Source organism: Myxine glutinosa, chromosome 2 (genome assembly GCF_964187855.1).
Source record: "Myxine glutinosa chromosome 2, kmMyxGlut1.1, whole genome shotgun sequence".
Taxonomy (NCBI): domain Eukaryota; kingdom Metazoa; phylum Chordata; class Myxini; order Myxiniformes; family Myxinidae; genus Myxine; species Myxine glutinosa.
Window position 1 is genome coordinate 255,425,754 of NC_136262.1, and position 19,572 is coordinate 255,445,325.

The window sequence follows — 19,572 nt, forward strand, 5'->3', positions numbered from 1 at the left end:
CGCCTCGGACGGCGGCGGGCTCCAGGTAACCGCGCCGATGTGCTGGCCCGCCGATGAGATCTTATCGGCTTCCCTGGCGAGGGCGCGGGAATCCGTGATCAACGTGCCAGCCAGGGCGAGGCGTACCGGGTTAGGCAGCTGACGGAGGAACAGCTCCCGGAACAGGAATGCCGGAGAGTGCTCGCCGAGCAACGAGAGCATATAGTCCATGCGCTCGGACGGGCGCGTGTCGCTGAGCTCGGGCAGGTCAAGCAGGCGCCGTGCGCGTGCTGCCGGTGAGAGGGCGAAAGCACCGAGGAGGAGCGTCTTCAGCGCGTCGTATTTGTCAGCAGCCGGCGGGTGCTGGAGGAGGCTCAAGGCGCGGGCCGCGGTGGCGGAGCCGAGCGCCGCCACAACATGGTGGAAGCGGGTGTCGTCCGCGGTGATGCCTCGCAGGGCGAACTGGGAGTCCGCCTGGGCGAACCAAACAGCCGCGTGAGTCTCCCAGAAGGTAGGCAGTTTAAGCGTCACTGCCGTATCCATGTCGGTAGGTCACCAATGAAGGAACTGCGCTCCAACGCGAGTCGAAAGAATTGACGCGACCAAAGACGGAATTCGTCTGAGTTGCTTTATTGAAACAAAACAGCTCAGGTATTCTGACAAGCCCGTTTTTCGGGCAACAATATATTGTAACGATTTTGAGAAGTGTAACGGGTTTTGAGAAGTGTAACGGGTTTTGAGGAGTGTAACAATTTTGGAGGAAGGGTAACGGATGTGAAGAGTATGGTTTTGGTATGGTAACCTCCTGGTAATGTAAATAATGGTCGCAGCCGTCCTCCTAATTAATTTCATAGAACATACACGCAGGTCACGATATATCTTTTAAATAGTGTATTTCCTTATTCCATGTAGGCTAAGTATGTGTTTTCCACTAGATTGACTTTGCATTGTATCAAACAAAATAAGCATAGGCCCTTCCAGTTTCCCCAAAACCTCCCTTCCAATTGCCCTCTGCATTTTGGCTGGTTTTCTTCAAACCACCATTGGCCACGAGGTAAGGTTGGGGAAGAAAGGCGTGTCTCCACCTCGTCGTAAGAGGGAAGGAGTGAACCAGCCCTAACAGCCAATCAACACCGCGGTGAGTGACCCGGTAGGCGGGCCCTCGGAGTCGGCGGCTTGATTTCGCTGGAGGTGATAAAAGCGACTGCAGGGGACTGCTTTACTAGTTGAGGCCAGATGAGAGTTGACTGGAGAAGAGTCCAGATGAGAGATGACTGGAGAGGAGCAACGAGGCTGCACCAAAGAGAGGCCTTGAGAGATACGCTGGGGGATGACCTGGAAGAGGAGCGCAATCCACCGCAAGCCCTACCTACCTACCTACCTGCCTGCCTGCAATACCCCCCTGTCGTTGGAGAGACGCGCTGAACGGAGGGAGACGGCTCCACCCCAGGAAGAGGAGCAGGTGTGCCGAGCCAGCGCGTGACGGCCGCGGATACGCGACGGAGGTTTTCCCGCCAAAACCGCGAGGGGTGCTGCGGCCTCCGACCTTGCCTTCCTCCACGCGTCCACCTCAGCTATTCCTTCCTGCAATATCCACCGTGTGAGTGTGAACGTCCTGTCCTACTCGTTTGTCTTGGGGATTAAGTAAATGAAATAGAATAAGTTAACAATGCACTGTGTGACTGCTCTTTTCCATCTATTGCTGTAAATAATATTGGTCGCTCTAAAATATTGCTTGTGTGTGTATAATAAATCTGTTCTTCCTCCGTATTCTTCTTCTTCTTTTTCATTCTCTTGCGATCGCTTTAGAGATTTCCCGATTGAATATCCGTGGGGCGATCTGGTCAACGTCGGGTGAAATCGGGTTTTAATCGGGGAGTAACTGTTCGGACGCGGTTAAATACACCACCGCTCGGTCCATATAACATCTAAAAGCCGCGTCTGTAACAATTGGTAGTCAGGAGATGGGATTCGGACCTGGGACTAAATTTGTTAGGCCCAAATTTTGGAACACCAATTGTACTATTAGAGTAACAATTGGTGTCGGGGAGTGAGATCGACCCGGAGCGCGCTGCACGCGCTCAAAATTATAAAGCGGACGAAATTGTGTTTTATAAAACCCGAATTTTTAGATCGCGCCATGGACAATCAAGGCGATCGGATGTCGGTGGGGGAGATAGACGGGTTAGGGGTAACCCAGGAACCAGGGGAAATGTATGTGGAAGAAAGGGAGGAGGAAAATGGCAATGTGGTTGCGGGAATTTCAGGTGCACAAAATGGCGCTCTAGCGCACGTGATTACAGCGGCGCCACATTTAGCCACGCCCATGGTCGCAGTAGGCGAACCGGAGATGCCAATGGATTTGAACCTTTTTTTTATACAAATGAAGGCCCTTATGGCCCAGAATAGTGAGCAATTGGGGGTAATGAGGAACCAATTGGGGGTAATGGGGAACCGGATGGATGCTCAGGGTGAGCGATTGGAGGACCAAATGGGGGTAATGGGGAACCGGATGGATGCTCAGGGTGAGCGATTGGAGGGCCAAATGAGGGGTACCGGTGAGGGATTAGACAAGAAATTTGAGGGATTAGACAAGAAATTTGAGGGGTTAGACAATGGGATAGAAGGGGTGAAAAATGGGTTAATGGGGTTAGAAAATAGGATGGAGGACAAATTGCGGGAAATAGGGGAACAATCCGCCCGGGAAATCGAACAGATGGGGAACCAGATGGAGGAAATACGACGAGGGGTGAGTGAGGAGGTCTCGGGGCTACGCGAGGAGGTAAAGCGAGGCGAAAAGCGTATCGAGAAAGAGGTGAGAAATAATACGGCAAAGTTACAAGGGGGAATAGAAGATCTGACGGAGGAGGTGGAGCAGCTGACAGAGGGACAAACTAAGTTAGTGGAGCAGGTTCAAAAGAACACGGCGGTACTAGGAGGGTTAAAGGCGACACAAAAAGAAATTAAAAACGAATTAATAGCGACGCAGAGGCAATGTCAGATGGTACGGGAGGAACTGACAATGAGGGTGGAAGAGGTGACAGAAGCAATGGAGACGAAGGACCGGGAGGTAAGGACGCACGTAGAAACGGTCACGGTAGCCTTAGAGGACGAACTTGAGGAGACGCACCGGGAAATAAAAGAGGTTAAACAAAAATTAGAGGAAGTGGGAGAAGAGGTGAGTGAAATTAAGAAGGGACGGACAGAAACTAAGAGAGAAATCCGGGAGGAGGTGATGGAATGTGTACAAGGTCTGTGTTCAAATCATGATGCGGTGCTCACTAACCAAATAAAAAGTTTGCAGGTGGCAGAGAAGGTGCGACGAGGTACGGAGGTGAGTGGCAATGTACATGATGTGAGGGGAGATTCAGTCGGCTTGGGGATTGGTTTGGATCCGGGTGTTCGTGAAAGGCCGTTGGTGAGGTGTGTGACAGGACAGGTGTGCGAAAAAAGAGGTGTGCGAGAATGTCCGACCATGGGGTGTGTGAGGAAAAAGTGCACGCCGAGGAGTGAGTGTGCCGTCAAGAGTGAATTGGTCAAAGCGCGTGTGCGAGGGAGCACAGGGAAGCGCGGTGTGGTGAGTGTTACGGAGGAAGTAACGAAAAAGTGTGCGCGGGAGGACGCGCGAGAAAGGTGTGTAACGGACGGGTGCATGGGGAAAGCGCATGCTGTCAAGAGTAAGGGAGAATGCATGCCTGTGGTGAGTGTTACGGGGGAAGTAACGAAGAAGTGTGCGCGGGAGGATGCGCGAGAAAGGTGTGTAACGGACGGGTGCATGGGGAAAGCGCATGCTGTCAAGAGTAAGGGTGAGTGCGCGACTGAGAGTGGAGGTGAGAGTAGTGAGAGTGAAACGGAGCGTGAGCTGGTTGTGATAGGTGAGCGAGGATGTACACCTGGGATGGAAGGATGCACACCTGGAATGGTAGAGCGTGAGTGGGAATGCACGCTGGAATTGGTAGTGAGACACGTGGTTGGGTGTGCGGGTGAGAGCACACCTGTGATTGTCACAAAGGAGGTGACCGAGGAGGGGGCGCGAAGCGGTGTATTGGTGAGGTGTGCGAGCAACGAATGTGTGCCAAAGTGTTCGGTGGTCAGGTGTGTGACCAAGTCGGTGAGCGGAGTGAGTGTACCGAGGTGTGAAAGAAAAGGTACGAGGAGAATGGGAACGGCTGCATGTATGAGCAAGAAAGAGGTAGCGTATGCATGTAAGCCTGCAGGTGAAGCGTCGACGGTAACCGGGTTAAAGGTTAGGTCGACTTTTAGCCGGATCGGGCCCTCGGTGCGTGCCGGGCTTCGCGTGCCGCGAGAACCAGCGGAGATCCGAGCCACGGCGGGTTCGAAAGGACCGCCGTGCGCGATCCACGCTGGGCCTCGCGTGGAGCGGCCGCGTCCGGGCTCCACAAGGCGGAGCGGGCAGCTCGATAGGAAGGGTCGTCATGGCGACCACTTTCTATTGAGACGTGCCGGCAGGTCGAGATCGGGACATTGGATGGCTCCACGCCGAAGTGGTGCATGGGATCTCGGCCCGGGTAAGCCTCCGTCCCTGCCCCGAATGCGGGACGTATCCAGCCGCTGGCAAAAAACGACCCGCGTTCATTGCTCGGCTGTACGAAGCCGGGCTGTAGATGTGAATTGGCGCACCGAGAGGATGTAATAAGTAGACGGGTGATGTGAATTGGCGCACCGAGAGGATGTAATAAGTAGACGGGTGATGTGAATTGGCGCACCGAGAGGATGTAATAAGTAGACGGGTGATGGTGATAGTGATAGTAGTGATTTGAAACGAAATTTAGAAAAGTGAATAGAATTGGCAGTAAATGGAAAATTTTTGAATTGTTGGATTTGGACGAGCGAAATTGGTAGTGAGAGACCCCCGATGTGGTGGGATGGCAAATCCACCATCCCTCACAGGTGGGGGCAAATGCGCTATAGATTATGGGGTTTATGGCAGTGAAAACGAGCCAGGGAGGGCTTGGATAATGATAGGGATCTAGCGAAGATGACCTTAGGTAACGATAAGGTTAGTTAGTGACTGATACCTGTAGTGGGGACGCAGGTAGGTTAGTGTGGTTGATAATGACGTGGGAGCGCAATAGTTTAAAGGGACGACTGGGAAGCGCAAGTTTCAGAGGGGAGGAGTTAGCTGAGATGATGCCGTGTGTGGAAGAATGGAACAGGTGTGATTGCACAGGTGTGCAACTGAACAGGTGTGTGGAGCAGTGTATGAGGGAGTAGTGGTGATTGCGTGTTGTGTTGACCAAATGGTCCAGGAAGAAAGGAGGGTGCAGGTGGCACCAGGTATGATTGCACAGGTGTGCAACGACAGGTGAATGAAAGACAGGTGTATGGAATAAATGGTATGGAGTATTGGAATGGATGGTCGTGGAGTGAGTATGGTGGAAATTGTGGAGTGGAGTGGATGGTGCGAAGGTGTGAATGGGGGAAGAGTGGACCCCCATCACGGATACCCGGGGCGGGTAGTGTAAGTGTTAGGTAGAGGGTATAGGTAAATTGTAGTTGGATATTGGCATCTGTGGTGCGGGTGACAGAATGGTATGTGGATGGGTGCGTTGGTGTTGTGGAAATGGCTGGGCGTGTAGCCTGTTAGTGTGTGTAGTTGGTTTGGGCACTCCACCACTGTAAGGATGTCGGCCAGGTGAGGCCGCAGGTGGGCTCTGGGAGCCGGTAGTAGTTGTTGTGGATGGGGCCCGAGGATCCGGAGGACGGACCCGGGTAGCCCAGTGCCAGAGGGCACCGAGTGGGGTGACAGAGCCAGGAGGGGCCTGCCCCAGTTAGATAGGTTAGGGTGAGGAGCTAGGTAAGCTCGGGTGGCAACTGCAGTGGTGGAGGTGTGCAGGTGGGTAGACCTGTTGGGAGAGGTACACGTCGCAGCCCAGAAATTGTGCTAGAGCACCGGGAGATGAATCGGGGGAGTGAGACCCCAAATTGAGGAGCACCACAGTTTGGCCAATGGGAATTGGTTATTAGAACCCATAGTGTAAGTTGGCCAATGGATTGGCAGGGAAAGACCCCGGGTAGTGTAAAGTGTGTTAAAGTCATTTAGAGGATAGTTAGGATGAAGGATCTCCTCACACCATCTGCATCCACTCACCTGAGGTGACAGGTACTCCACACCATGCCATGTTTGATTATTTTTTTTTACTGTGCAAATGTTTGGGTTGTGAGACGCATCATGACGTGGGTGTGACATTGTGCTTTGATGTTCCATCTCTGCCTCCTTATGAGGATTGATGATGAATTTGATGATGGCAAATTTTGAAGTAGAGGGATTGTGGTGACGAATTTGGTATAAGGGAAATATGGGGAAGACGTGACAGTAGTGACGAATTTGTAAATGTGTAGATTTTTGTACATATGGGGTGAGAACAAGGGTAGGGTAGGTGACAGGGGGGTGACGTACGGTAGGGACGAGCTTTCTCACTTCGGCCTCCGTACGCATTTCACCTTGCATTGCCTTATTGACGTGTACCCTTGTGACCTTACCCCTCGCTCAATTGTCTTTCTTTTGTCTCCCACATGACCTGTGCGCCATTGGGTGCCGATGGGAGCGTGCGTGAGGTGGCCATTGTGCGCCCGAGATTCCCAGAACCAGCATGCATTGCGTTGATGTACCACTTTATGGACCGCTGTTCTGCGGCCAAGTACCACTTGATGGACCCCAGGTTCTGGGGCAGGGCACCTCTGTTGGAAACCGGCCATAGTGGCCAGGGAATCTTGCTTGCGGACCTCGGTAAGGTGGCACCTCTGCCAAACAGATGGACCACCCTTAGTTGGCCCCTGAGGCCCTAAATAAAAATGGACACAAGTTGTGCTTTTTATTATGTCCAAATAGGCCGCATGAAGCCAGAAGACGTCGGGAAGAACATCGGCCCAGCAGAGAAAGAGAAGACCACCACCAGTTCTTTTGTTGTGTTTATTATGAGCCATGGTGACCGCACCGGATGGTGCTTTTGGGTGCTTTGTGGTGTTTGGGTGCTTTTGGGTGCTTTGGTGGTATTGGTACTGGTGCATCGATGCAATGCGTGCTGTCTCCTCCCTCCCAACAGGAATTTCTTTCTCTTGTTCCCTAAAAAGAAAAAGAAAAAAACACACAGGTCCTGGGTTGCGTTGTAAATAAGAAATCACGTCATTGTAAATAATGCTCCCCACCGTAAATGTATAGTTTCAGAATAATTCCGTAATTCGGTTAGCTGTGGGCTTGAGTCTGTTAGACAGGATGCAATGCAATAGGGGGACATACTTATTTGTGTTTTAAAATTGTCACACTCAGGGTCAGGTTAATTGTAGAGGGAATTACACCTACATGTCACACTCAGTTAAGTCTAGTAGGCCCGAGGACGTGCCTGAAGAAAGGAGGGTGCAGTGTAACGATTTTGAGAAGTGTAACGGGTTTTGAGAAGTGTAACGGGTTTTGAGGAGTGTAACAATTTTGGAGGAAGGGTAACGGATGTGAAGAGTATGGTTTTGGTATGGTAACCTCCTGGTAATGTAAATAATGGTCGCAGCCGTCCTCCTAATTAATTTCATAGAACATACACGCAGGTCACGATATATCTTTTAAATAGTGTATTTCCTTATTCCATGTAGGCTAAGTATGTGTTTTCCACTAGATTGACTTTGCATTGTATCAAACAAAATAAGCATAGGCCCTTCCAGTTTCCCCAAAACCTCCCTTCCAATTGCCCTCTGCATTTTGGCTGGTTTTCTTCAAACCACCATTGGCCACGAGGTAAGGTTGGGGAAGAAAGGCGTGTCTCCACCTCGTCGTAAGAGGGAAGGAGTGAACCAGCCCTAACAGCCAATCAACACCGCGGTGAGTGACCCGGTAGGCGGGCCCTCGGAGTCGGCGGCTTGATTTCGCTGGAGGTGATAAAAGCGACTGCAGGGGACTGCTTTACTAGTTGAGGCCAGATGAGAGTTGACTGGAGAAGAGTCCAGATGAGAGATGACTGGAGAGGAGCAACGAGGCTGCACCAAAGAGAGGCCTTGAGAGATACGCTGGGGGATGACCTGGAAGAGGAGCGCAATCCACCGCAAGCCCTACCTACCTACCTACCTACCTACCTGCCTGCCTGCAATACCCCCCTGTCGTTGGAGAGACGCGCTGAACGGAGGGAGACGGCTCCACCCCAGGAAGAGGAGCAGGTGTGCCGAGCCAGCGCGTGACGGCCGCGGATACGCGACGGAGGTTTTCCCGCCAAAACCGCGAGGGGTGCTGCGGCCTCCGACCTTGCCTTCCTCCACGCGTCCACCTCAGCTATTCCTTCCTGCAATATCCACCGTGTGAGTGTGAACGTCCTGTCCTACTCGTTTGTCTTGGGGATTAAGTAAATGAAATAGAATAAGTTAACAATGCACTGTGTGACTGCTCTTTTCCATCTATTGCTGTAAATAATATTGGTCGCTCTAAAATATTGCTTGTGTGTGTATAATAAATCTGTTCTTCCTCCGTATTCTTCTTCTTCTTTTTCATTCTCTTGCGATCGCTTTAGAGATTTCCCGATTGAATATCCGTGGGGCGATCTGGTCAACGTCGGGTGAAATCGGGTTTTAATCGGGGAGTAACTGTTCGGACGCGGTTAAATACACCACCGCTCGGTCCATATAACATCTAAAAGCCGCGTCTGTAACAATATATACACATTTATGTCGGGAAGTTTGCCCGGCAAAAGCTATACCGGGCATGCCCGGGTATCAAGGGCGAGCCTTGGAAAGGCGAGTCTGGACCTGCCCGGGCGTGTTTGGCTGCGGCCTGGCAAGTCGAGGCTGGGCGTGCCCGGGCGCTCTGGGCGAGCACTGGAAAGGCGATAGCGGGCATGCCCGGACGCTCTGGGCGAGCCCTGGAAAGGCGATAGCGGGCATGCCCGGACGCTCTGGGCGTGCCCTGGAAAGGCGATAGCGGGCATGCCCGGACGCTCTGGGCGAGCCCTGGAAAGGCGATAGTGGGCATGCCCGGACGCTCTGGGCGAGCCCTGGAAAGGCGAGAGCGGGCATGCCCGGGAAAGACGAGACCGGGCGTGCCCGGGAGGTTCGGGCGTGCCCGGGAACAGTGAGTCCGGGCATGCCCGGGAGAGGCGCGTCTGGCCGTGTTCTGGCCGGTGCAAGGCGATCATGTACATCCAGCGGTAACCGCTACAGTGGTATTGTTGTTACGATTGGCATCGGTTGATAAATTATTCTTTATCTCACTGATGTAAGGCCATGTATAGCATCGTATTCAACTGGTGAAGTCATTACTGCAATTTGTAAAGGCTCATCTATTTATAATGTATGCCCGTTAGTTGGGAGGAAGGGGAAGTGACAGGGTTGGGGGAGAAGTAAAATAAAAATTGAGAAAATGAATGATGATTTGAGAGAGTAAGGAAGTTAGTGGAATGTGGATGGAGTTGGGAGAGGGAAGTTTGAATTTGGGAGGAGATATGAGTAAAATGAGAGAGAATATAAAAGGCGTATTTCAAGCACACTTTGGAAGGTGGAGTGTGGGGATCAAAAATTCCACCATATTTGCAAATGTAATTAATTTACTTTTTACGGCATAGCCCATAGGGTAGAACCATCTAGAACAGTGTTTGTCCATCTGTATGTCTCTGTGTATGTATGTATGTATGTATGTATGAATGTCCCCTCAAACGTATACCAATCAGAGCTGAGGATCTGGTCACATGACATGGTGATGTGATTATGTTTGATGTCATTATGGCGGTACGGCGGCTGACTCTCCACACACCGCCATTTTGATTTATATGCCGTTCATACCAAACATATCGTCGAACCTGTCATATATCACAATCGCCATGCTCCACCTCTACGTTTTTCATTCAGTGTGAAACACAAACAAACAGATTGTTAAAATGACCATCAAATATCGAAAGCATCGGCGTTACGGCTCTTCCAACAAAATGGTACGTACCCAACCTTGTGGGGTATATAGATTAGAGTAGATCTTCCCTCAGATATGTAAGTAAAACTTACCTCACGGATGTTGGGATTCCTCCAAATTTCTTTGTTTAATGTTATAAACAGCATTAACGACTGTTTGAAAAGCTAATCAGGTGTGTTTATGGTTTATAATATTTTACATGCCCGGCTACGCCGCTGTTAGACTTTTGGTCTTGTTTTTAAATAAAAACAAGTACAGATACATTCAAAGTACACCGCCGCCATGCCAAATAATTAAATATCCTACAGCGCGGCATTGCCTCCGGCGCCCGGCAATACCGCAGTGCAGCTCATTGAGATTGCATTGGGAGGGAGAGGTGTACAATAATTGATTGATTAATTGCATAATTAAAATCAACAAAAGATTATCATAAAATATTTTCTTAATCAATTGGCTAATAGCATAACTAAACCACTAGTGCTTCATCCGAAGATGTATCTTTTAGGAATTTAATTAAATAAGTCATTAATAGGAAAATTAAATAATTAATTGATTAATCAACAAATAATTAATCGATTAAATGATTAATCAATAAATCAAAAATATCCTTTATGGCCACATCGCCTGGTCACTGTCATGTACAAAGATTAGCTTCCTAGCTCAAAAGGTGCCTGAGATATTGCCCAGATGAGAAAGAAAATAAATAAATGATTAATAATGAAAATAAATAAATACTAATCATAAAAAATTAAATAGTTAATCAATTGGCTCATAGAATACATAAACCACCAACATTTCATCCAAATCTGTAACTTAAAAATTAATTAATTAAGTCATTCATCGAATAATTAAATAATTAATCGATTAATTAATTAATCAATAAATAAAAAAATACCTTTTACAGCCAAATCACTTGGTAATTGTCATGTCCAAATATCAGCTTCCGAGCTCAAAAGGTGCCTGAGATATTGCCCAGATGAGAAAGAAAATATATAAATAATTAATAATGAAAAAAATAAATAATTATAATTAAAAAAATTAAATAATTACTCAATTCGCTAATAGAACACGTAAAGCACCACCATTTCATCAGAATCTGTAACTGATTTTTTTTTATTTTTAGTAATTAATCGAATAATTAAATAATTAATCGATTAATTGAATGAATGAATGAATGATCGGTTTTAAGGCCACTTTTCCCCGCTAGAGCGGGGGTTAGCCTTGCGGGCCCCATGACAATCATGGTTCCCTGTTTGAGGCAATGTTTTTATGGCCGGATGCCCTTCCTGACGCCAACCCTTGGTCACGCTCTTACGATGCGCAGGGATACGGTGTACCTATTCTAAATCGGGGTACACACCGGGATCATTCATCCCATGCAAGCTGGTACTCAATTTGCCGACCTCGGAAGGATGACAGGCTGAGTCAACCCCCCTGGCGTTAATTCAGCGATCGACCGGGATTCGAACCCAGGATCCTAGGATCCCAAGCCGGCACCCTAACCGCTAAGCCAACACCTAACACCGAAACACATTCAAACACGTTTCAAAAGGTTTACGACAAAACATCACGAAAGGTAATTAATATTTTAAAAATTATCTCATCAGTTAATAAACGAAACAAATGCTTGTCAGTACAGCAGAGTTATTTTACACTTCTCTGGAAGCAATGACGTTGGTAACACCGCCATGAAACAGAATCCGCACGCGTCAAGCTGTGGTTAAGAACATTTGCCAAGGATCCGCAACTACGTGATCCAAACGTTTGGCGAATTGAACACCAAAAAAAAAACAACTAATAAGCCGATGTGAAAAAACCTGGTAGGATGCTCGTGGTGATAAATATGGTGATAAATCGATTAATTGATGAATCAATATATCAAAAATATCCTTGATAGCCACATCACTTGGTCACTCATGTCCAAATATTAGCTTCCGAGCTCAAAAGGTGCCTGAGATATTGGCCAAATGAGAAAGAAAATAAATAAATGATTAATAATGAAAATAAATAAATAATAATCATAAAAAATTAAATTATTAATCAATTCGGTCAGAGAACACATAAACCACCACCATTTCATCAGAATCTGTAACTTAAAAAAAAATTTTTTAGTCATTAATCTAATAATTAAATAATTAATGGATTAATTGATTAATTTATTAATTAATAAATCAAAAATAGCCTTTGCAGCCAAATCCACCTGGTCATTGGCATGTCCAAATATCAGCTTCCTAACTCAAAAGGTGCCTGAGTTAATGGTCAGAAGAGAAAGGAAATTTGATTAATTAAATAAGTACTTAATTAATCGCTAATAATTAAATAAGTCCTCAATTAATTGATGAATCAAAAAACAAAAAATACCGTTTTTGACAAAGGACTTGCTCACTACTGTGCCGAAATTTCAGCTTCCTTGCTCAAAGGATGGCTGAGATATCGCCCGGACAAACAAGAAAACAAGAAAACAAACAACCAGAGTGAAAACTGAGTACTCTCTTTCAGCGTGCGTCATTGCCGAGCCCCCTTCGGTGCCCGGCAATGACGTTATGCAATGCCTGGAGATGGCATAGGAAAGGAGCGGTGTACAACAAGAAAGAAAACAAACAAACCAACAGAGTGAAAACTGATTACTCCCTTTCAGCGTGCGTCACTGCCGAGCCCCCTTCGGTGCTGAGCAATGACGATTTGCAATGCCTGGAGATGGCATAGGAAAGGTGCGGTGTACAACAAGTACAGATACATTCAAAGTACACCGCCCCCATGCCAAATAATTAAATATCCTACAGCGCGGCAGGGGTGCCTCCGACGCCCGGCAATACTGCAGTGCAGCTCATCGAGGCTGCATTGGGAGGGAGAGGTGTACACTAATTGATTGATTAATTGTATAATTTAAATCAATAAAAGATTATCACAAAATATTTTCTTAATCAATTGGCTAAATAGCATAACTAAACCACCAGTGCTTCATCCGAAGATGTATCTTTTAGAAATTTAATTAAATAACTCATTAATAAAAAATTTAATAATTAATTGATGAATCAACAAATAATTAATCGATTAATCAATAAATAATTGATCGATTAAATGATTAATCAATAAATCAAAAATATCCTTGATAGCCACATCACTTGGTCACTGTCATGTGCAAATATTAGCCTCCGAGCTCAAAAGGTGCCTGAGATATTGGCCAAATGAGAACGAAAATAAATGAATGATTAATAATGAAAAAAAATAAATAATAATCATAAAAAAAATTAAATTATTAATCAATTCGGTCAGAGAACACATAAACCACCACCATTTCATCAGAATCTGTAGCTTAAAAAAAAAAATTTTTTAGTCATTAATCGAATAATTAAATAATTAATCAATTAATTGATTAATTGATTAATTAATAAATCAAAAATAGCCTTTGCAGCCAAATCACCTGGTCATTGGCATGTCCAAATATCAGCTTCCTAACTCAAAAGGTGCCTGAGTTAATGGTCAGAAGAGAAAGGAAATTTGATTAATTAAATAAGTACTTAATTAATCGCTAATAATTAAATAACTCCTCAATTAATTGATTATTCAAAAAACAAAAAATACTGTTTTTGACAAAGGACTTGCTCACTATTGTGCCGAAATTTCAGCTTCCTAGCTCAAAGGATGGCTGAGATATTGCCCAGAAAAACAAACAAGTAAGAAAACAAACAAACAAGAAAACAAACAACCAGAGTGAAAACTGAGTACTCCCTTTCAGCGTGCGTCACTGCCGAGCCTCCTTCAGTGCCCGGCAATGACGTTTTGCAATGCCTGGAGATGGCATAGGAAAGGTGCGGTGTACAACAACCAGAGTGAAAACGGAGTACTCCCTTTCAGCGTGCGTCACTGCCGAGCCCCCTTCGGTGCCCGGCAATGACGTTTTGCAATGCCTGGAGATGGCATAGGAAAGGTGCGGTGTACAAAAAGAAAACAAGTACAGATACATTCAAAGTACACCACCCCAATGCCAAATAATTAAATATCCTACAGCGTGGCATTGCCGGGGCGCCTCTGGTGCCCGGCAATACCGCAGTGCAGCTCATAGAGGCTGCATTGGGAGGGAGAAGAGTACACTAATTGATTGATTAATTGTATAATTTAAATCAATAAAAGATTATCACAAAATATTTTCTTAATCCATTGGCTAATAGCATAACTAAACCACCAGTGCTTCATCCGAAGATATATCTTTTAGAAATTTAATGAAATAAGTCATTAATAAAAAATTTAGTCATTAATTGATTAATCAATAAATAATTAATCGATTAATCAATAAATAATTAATCAATTAAATGATTAATCAATAAATCAAAAATATCCTTGATAGCCACATCACTTGGTCACTGTCATGTCCAAATATTAGCTTCCCAGCTCAAAAGGTGCCTGAGATATTGGCCAAATGAGAAAGAAAATAAATAAATGATTAATAATGAAAATAAATAAATAATAATCATTAAAAAATTAAATTATTAATCAATTTGGTCACAGAACACATAAACCACCACCATTGTGCCATGGGACGGTCTTCAAGCAGCCATCAATCGTCTGGATTGGTCTCCCATCTCCACTGCCTCTGACATCAATTCTTCCTGGGAATTATTCCAAAGCAAACTGATCTCTCTCATGCACAGATTTATCCCATCTCGCCTTCAGTTGTCTTACCCTTCCTCCCGTCCATGGTACACTGAATCTTGTGGTGAGGCAGTTGCCCTGAAACAACTTGCCTTTGCCTCTTGGAAGGCTAATCCAACTGAAGGAAATCTCAGTTCCTTCCACCAAGCTCGGAACAAGTGTGTGTCTACCCTCAGGAGTGCCAGGAAGCACTATCTCTCCTCACTCAAGAATGAACTCTCAAACCTGTCTCCTTCCTCCAAATCCTGGTGGCGTCTGGTCAAATCCGTTTCTGGTGTTTGTTCCCCCTCCATCCCCTCCCTTACCTCAAATGGCCACACAGTTGACATCGCACGTGACAAAGCCGAATGCCTCAACTCTGTGTTTGCCTCAAAATCCTTAGTCCCAAACCCATCTCTCTCTGTTCCCACCTTTCCCAGTCGAACCCAACTGCTCCTGGACTCTGTGTCCTTCTCTCCTGACAAGGTGGAGGAGTTTTTGTCAAACCTCGACTCTGATTCTGCAACTGGACCAGACGGCATCAGCCCACGGGTCCTAAAATCCTGCTCTGCCGCTCTGTCTCACCCTCTCTCTGTTCTTTTCACCCTATCTTTTGCTCAAGGTCATCTGCCAGCATCCTGGAAATCAGCTAACATTACCGCTTTACACAAAAAAGGTGCAAAAACAGATCCTTGCAACTACAGACCAATCAGCCTGCTCCCAATTATCAGCAAAGTCATGGAATCCATCATTGCTTCGGATATGAAATCTTTCCTCTTCTCCAATGGCTTGATCTCTGATCATCAATTTGGTTTCAGACCAGGTCACTCTACTCTGGACATGCTGCTTCTGCTGTCTCAACAATGGATGGAGGTCCTCAATGCCAAACAGGAAATCAGAGCTGTCTCCCTTGACATATCACGTGCCTTCGATACGGTCTGGCACCCAGCTCTGCTCACCAAACTCTCCTCCTATGGTATCCATGGAAATCTCCATGCATGGCTGGCGGACTTCCTCTCTGGTCGTAGTCAACGTGTGGCCCTGAATGGATTTCTCTCATCTCCCCTTTCTGTTCAGGCTGGAGTTCCCCAAGGCAGTATGCTGGGCCCTGTGCTTTTTCTGGTCTTTATCAATGATCTCTCCGACTCTCTGGAAAATCCTCTCTATCTCTTTGCTGATGACTCCACTCTCTGCCGCTCCATTCCTCTTCCCTCAGATCGGCAGTCTGCAGCCTCCTCACTCTCTGAAGACCTGGACAAAATCACAGACTGGTCAAACAAGTGGAACATGTCTTTCAATCCTGACAAATCTCACTCTCTTACTATGTCTCTCCGAAAAGATCGACTGGACAACCCTCCCATCTACTTTCTCAACAATCCTCTCCAAGAAGTTCTGTCGCTCAAGCTTTTGGGTCTCACTATCTGCCATGATCTTTCTTGGGAAAACCACATTTCCAAGCTGGCCTCCAAAGCCAGTCGCCGACTGGACATCCTCCGTCGTGCGAAGTCCTTCCTCGGCACACCTGAGCTCCTCACCACATACAAGGCTTTCATCCGCAGCTCAATGGAATACTGTTCTCCCCTATGGGCTGGTGCTCCTGCCTCACACCTGGCTCGGCTTCACGCTGTTGAATCCAAAGCTTTCAAAATCATTGGAATCTCCCGTGATGAAGCTATCTCTGAGGGCCTTTCACTCACTCACCGCAGGCAGGTAGGTGGTCTTTCTGTCTTCTACCGACTCCTCTCCGGCCTTGCTCCCCCAGCTCTCTCTGTGCTCTGTCCCCCAAATATTCCTACAGGTCGCACAAGATCTGCCAGCAACCCTCTGATGGTTAAACTGCCGAAATCTCGGCTCTCTGCTCACCTTCACTCTTTCATTCCTCTTTTCTCCCGCCTCTGGAACAAACTACCACACTCCCTTCAATCCCACTCCTCCCTCCAGGTCTTTAAAACAGCTGTTCACCACCATCTCTTATCTTCCCCCATCCAAAACCTTGATCTTTTCTACCCCCACTAATTCACCCCAGATCCACCTTGTTTGAAATTCCAACTTCTTTCCTGGAAGTCCTGGCAGTGTCCATATGTTTATACCTCTCCCACCCCCCCCCCCCACCCTTCACATGCCTCCCCCCCAAAGCCCTCTCCCTCCCACAGATCTCTCGATGTCTCCATGTCTCTCGGTCCCTGCTCTCAAATGTTGTGTTTGTGTCCTTCCCCCTCTCTCCCCATCTTGTCTACCGCTCCCGATGTTATTTGTTTTATGTGTCTGTTTGTCTTTCTGTGTGATTAATGTTCGCTCTTTCACGAGCCTCGATCTTGTATACAACAACAAAACAAACAAAAAAAAAATTCATCAGAATCTGTAACTGAAAAAAAACATTTTTTTTTAGTAATTAATCGAATAATAAAATAATTAATCGATTATTTGATTAATTGATTCATTAATAAATCAAAAATAGCCTTTGCAACCAAATCACCTGGTCATTGACATGTCCAAATATCAGCTTCGTAACTCAAAAGGTGCCTGAGTTAATGGTCAGAAGAGAAAGGAAATGTAATTAATTAAATAAGTACTTCATTAATCGCTAATAATTAAATAACTCCTCAATTAATTGATTAATCAAAAAACAAATAATAACTTTTTTGAGAAAGTACTTGCTCACTATTGTGCCGAAATTTCAGCTTCCTAGCTCAAAGGATGGCTGAGATATCGCCCGGACAAACAACCAAGAAAACAAACAAACAAGAAAGAAAACAAGAAAGAAAACAACCAGAGTGAAAACTGAGTGCTCCCTTTCAGCATGCGTCACTGCCGAGCCCCCTTCGGTGCCCGGCAATGACGTTTTGCAGTGCCTGGAGATGGCGTAGGAAAGGTGCGGTGTACAACAAGAAAGCGAGAAAGAAAACAACCAGAGTTTTTTTTGTTTTTTTTTGTGTGTGTGTACTGAATCGAGGCTCGTGAAAGAGCTGACATTTACTTCACAAACAAATCAACCAGACAAACAAAATATATAAAAAGAGGGAGCGGAAGACAAGAGAAGGGGAAGCACACAAACACTTGAGAGCACACAACATTTAAGAGCAGGGTGATGTGTGGGAGGGAGAGTGAAAACTGAGTACTCCCTTTCAGCGTGCGTCACTGCCGAGCCCCCTTCAGTGCCCGGCAATGATGTTATGCAACGCCTGGAGATGCCATAGGAAAGGAGCGGTGTACAATAAACTTTTTACCTCGTTGATTCTGCAAAGCTACACAAACCAGCGGATAGACAGGAGCAGGTAATTTAATATCTCCGTTAGAAGTAACTGATTAACAAATCACGACCTCCATGACATCGTTAATATTGTTAATAAATTTATCTGTTACCTGGTTATGATATGGAATATCACAGCACAGGTGTGGACGATTCCAGAATACCACCTGCTTCATATTCCCCTCTGATCACTTTGCTCATGATGCGGGAATTCCAAGTTCACATCAGTTATACATTGTTGAATTGTCCATCGTCTACTGACGTGTTCGTAATTCGATGAATACAATGATGTATCTCAAAGTGCTTGCCTGACATGTGATAGACACGTATAAAAAAATATTAAAAAATGAAAGCTTATTGTAATTGACGTCCAGCTTATTTCATGGAATGGGGATTTTAATGCCTATTATCTTTTGGCTATTTAGTATGTGGCTACAGAATCTCTACTTTCTGTCACAACAATGACCTTTATTATGCAATTACTGGTATAAAAGTCCATCCAAAATGACGGGTTGGAACAGTTTATGCAATGGTGCAGTCTCGTGTGCGTGCCAAAGTCTGAAGCCTCGGCCTAGTGTCAGGTGTGTTTTACGGATGTAAATGAACACAAGTTTTACTCTGTGCTCATTGCACATCACGTGCAGAGAATTTCACTTCCCTGTGCCTTGTATTTATTGTTATTTTAAAAAACGCTTCTGTGCACCGCCCTTGAGGCTCGGTTTGCAAGCCACCGTCTACAATTCCAATGGAAGAGATATAATTACTCTTTTATGGAAAATGTTTTTCGAGTTTGTTTTATTCTCAAAAAATAGACCGTAGTGAACACACATTCGTGTTAAAAGATTGGCCTTTAAACCATGCCCTTATGAAGGGGACAGACATCTGGACAAACACACAAACTGACAATGTCTTTTTGATGGTAGATAGTGGTGGTAGGTGGTATTACGTCTGGGTGGTCATGTGCTCACTTCTGAGCCGTCTCGTCTTGGGTTTTATTTCAGAAAAACTGGATTCGACTAAAACTGCCATTCTGCTGCGGCACTACATCCTGGAGCACGGTGTCCTTCGGAAGGGACATTAAGCCGGCTGTCCTGTCTGCATTCACCTGGATGTAAGATATCCGTTGGTACCTCTCACACAAAGTGGATCTTCACACATGTGCACGGTATACCATGCTAATACAGCTAAAGTAAGCCAGGCAGTGTAAATTCAATGAGATGTTAATTTTAAAGTGAACGTGAAGTATTTACTCGCAAGGAGAAGTTCTTGTCGTCGCCATCGGTAACTTACTTTTAAAGTGACATCTGCAGGTCCGTCATAGTTTTTAAATCTTAACGTACCCCGACAATTCCACCTCCGGTCCAGTCCGGGTTTTTTGGACGGCTGTGAAATAGTGAATTATTAACCAGCATACAGAGAGCATCGGTTTCCTGAAGTTTTTTTTTTTTTCCCAACATTTTCACAAATTGCTTCTAAAAGCATCATTGCCATGTCAGGAAATGTGCCCCTACCACCACGTATCGGAAATTGATGCCAAGTTGTGTGCGGAGTGTTCGGATGGCAAGAACATTAAAATAACATATTGCTTACAAATTCCACTGCATCCATGGACACCAAAAGGCAGAAAATTTCCAAGTTATTCCATTGGACCAGTGTGATGGATATTGGTTCTAATTTTTTTTTAAACTTAAAAACGTTTTAAAACTCCTCTGCCTGTGGTTAATTTGCCCAGTACTCTCGTAATTACATGAGCATATGTAAACAGTCAAATTCAACTTCCACGGTTTTCCCAAGTTTTGTCCTCATCGCA

At 45.8% G+C, this 19,572-nt stretch overlaps 1 protein-coding gene across 3 annotated transcripts in view; it reads left to right on the forward strand.

Moving 5' to 3' along the window:
- CASZ1 (castor zinc finger 1) overlaps positions 1-19,572 on the forward strand; it is a 242,081-nt gene that overhangs the window by 87,938 nt on the left and 134,571 nt on the right. For 2 of the 3 annotated variants that reach the window (XM_078772441.1, XM_078772442.1), the window contains one exon: positions 18,764-18,873. The exons of the other annotated variant lie outside the window; for it this stretch is intronic. The gene's annotated coding sequence lies outside the window, so the exon portion shown is untranslated. The remainder of the gene's footprint in view (positions 1-18,763; positions 18,874-19,572) is intronic. 3 annotated transcript variants of the gene reach the window in all.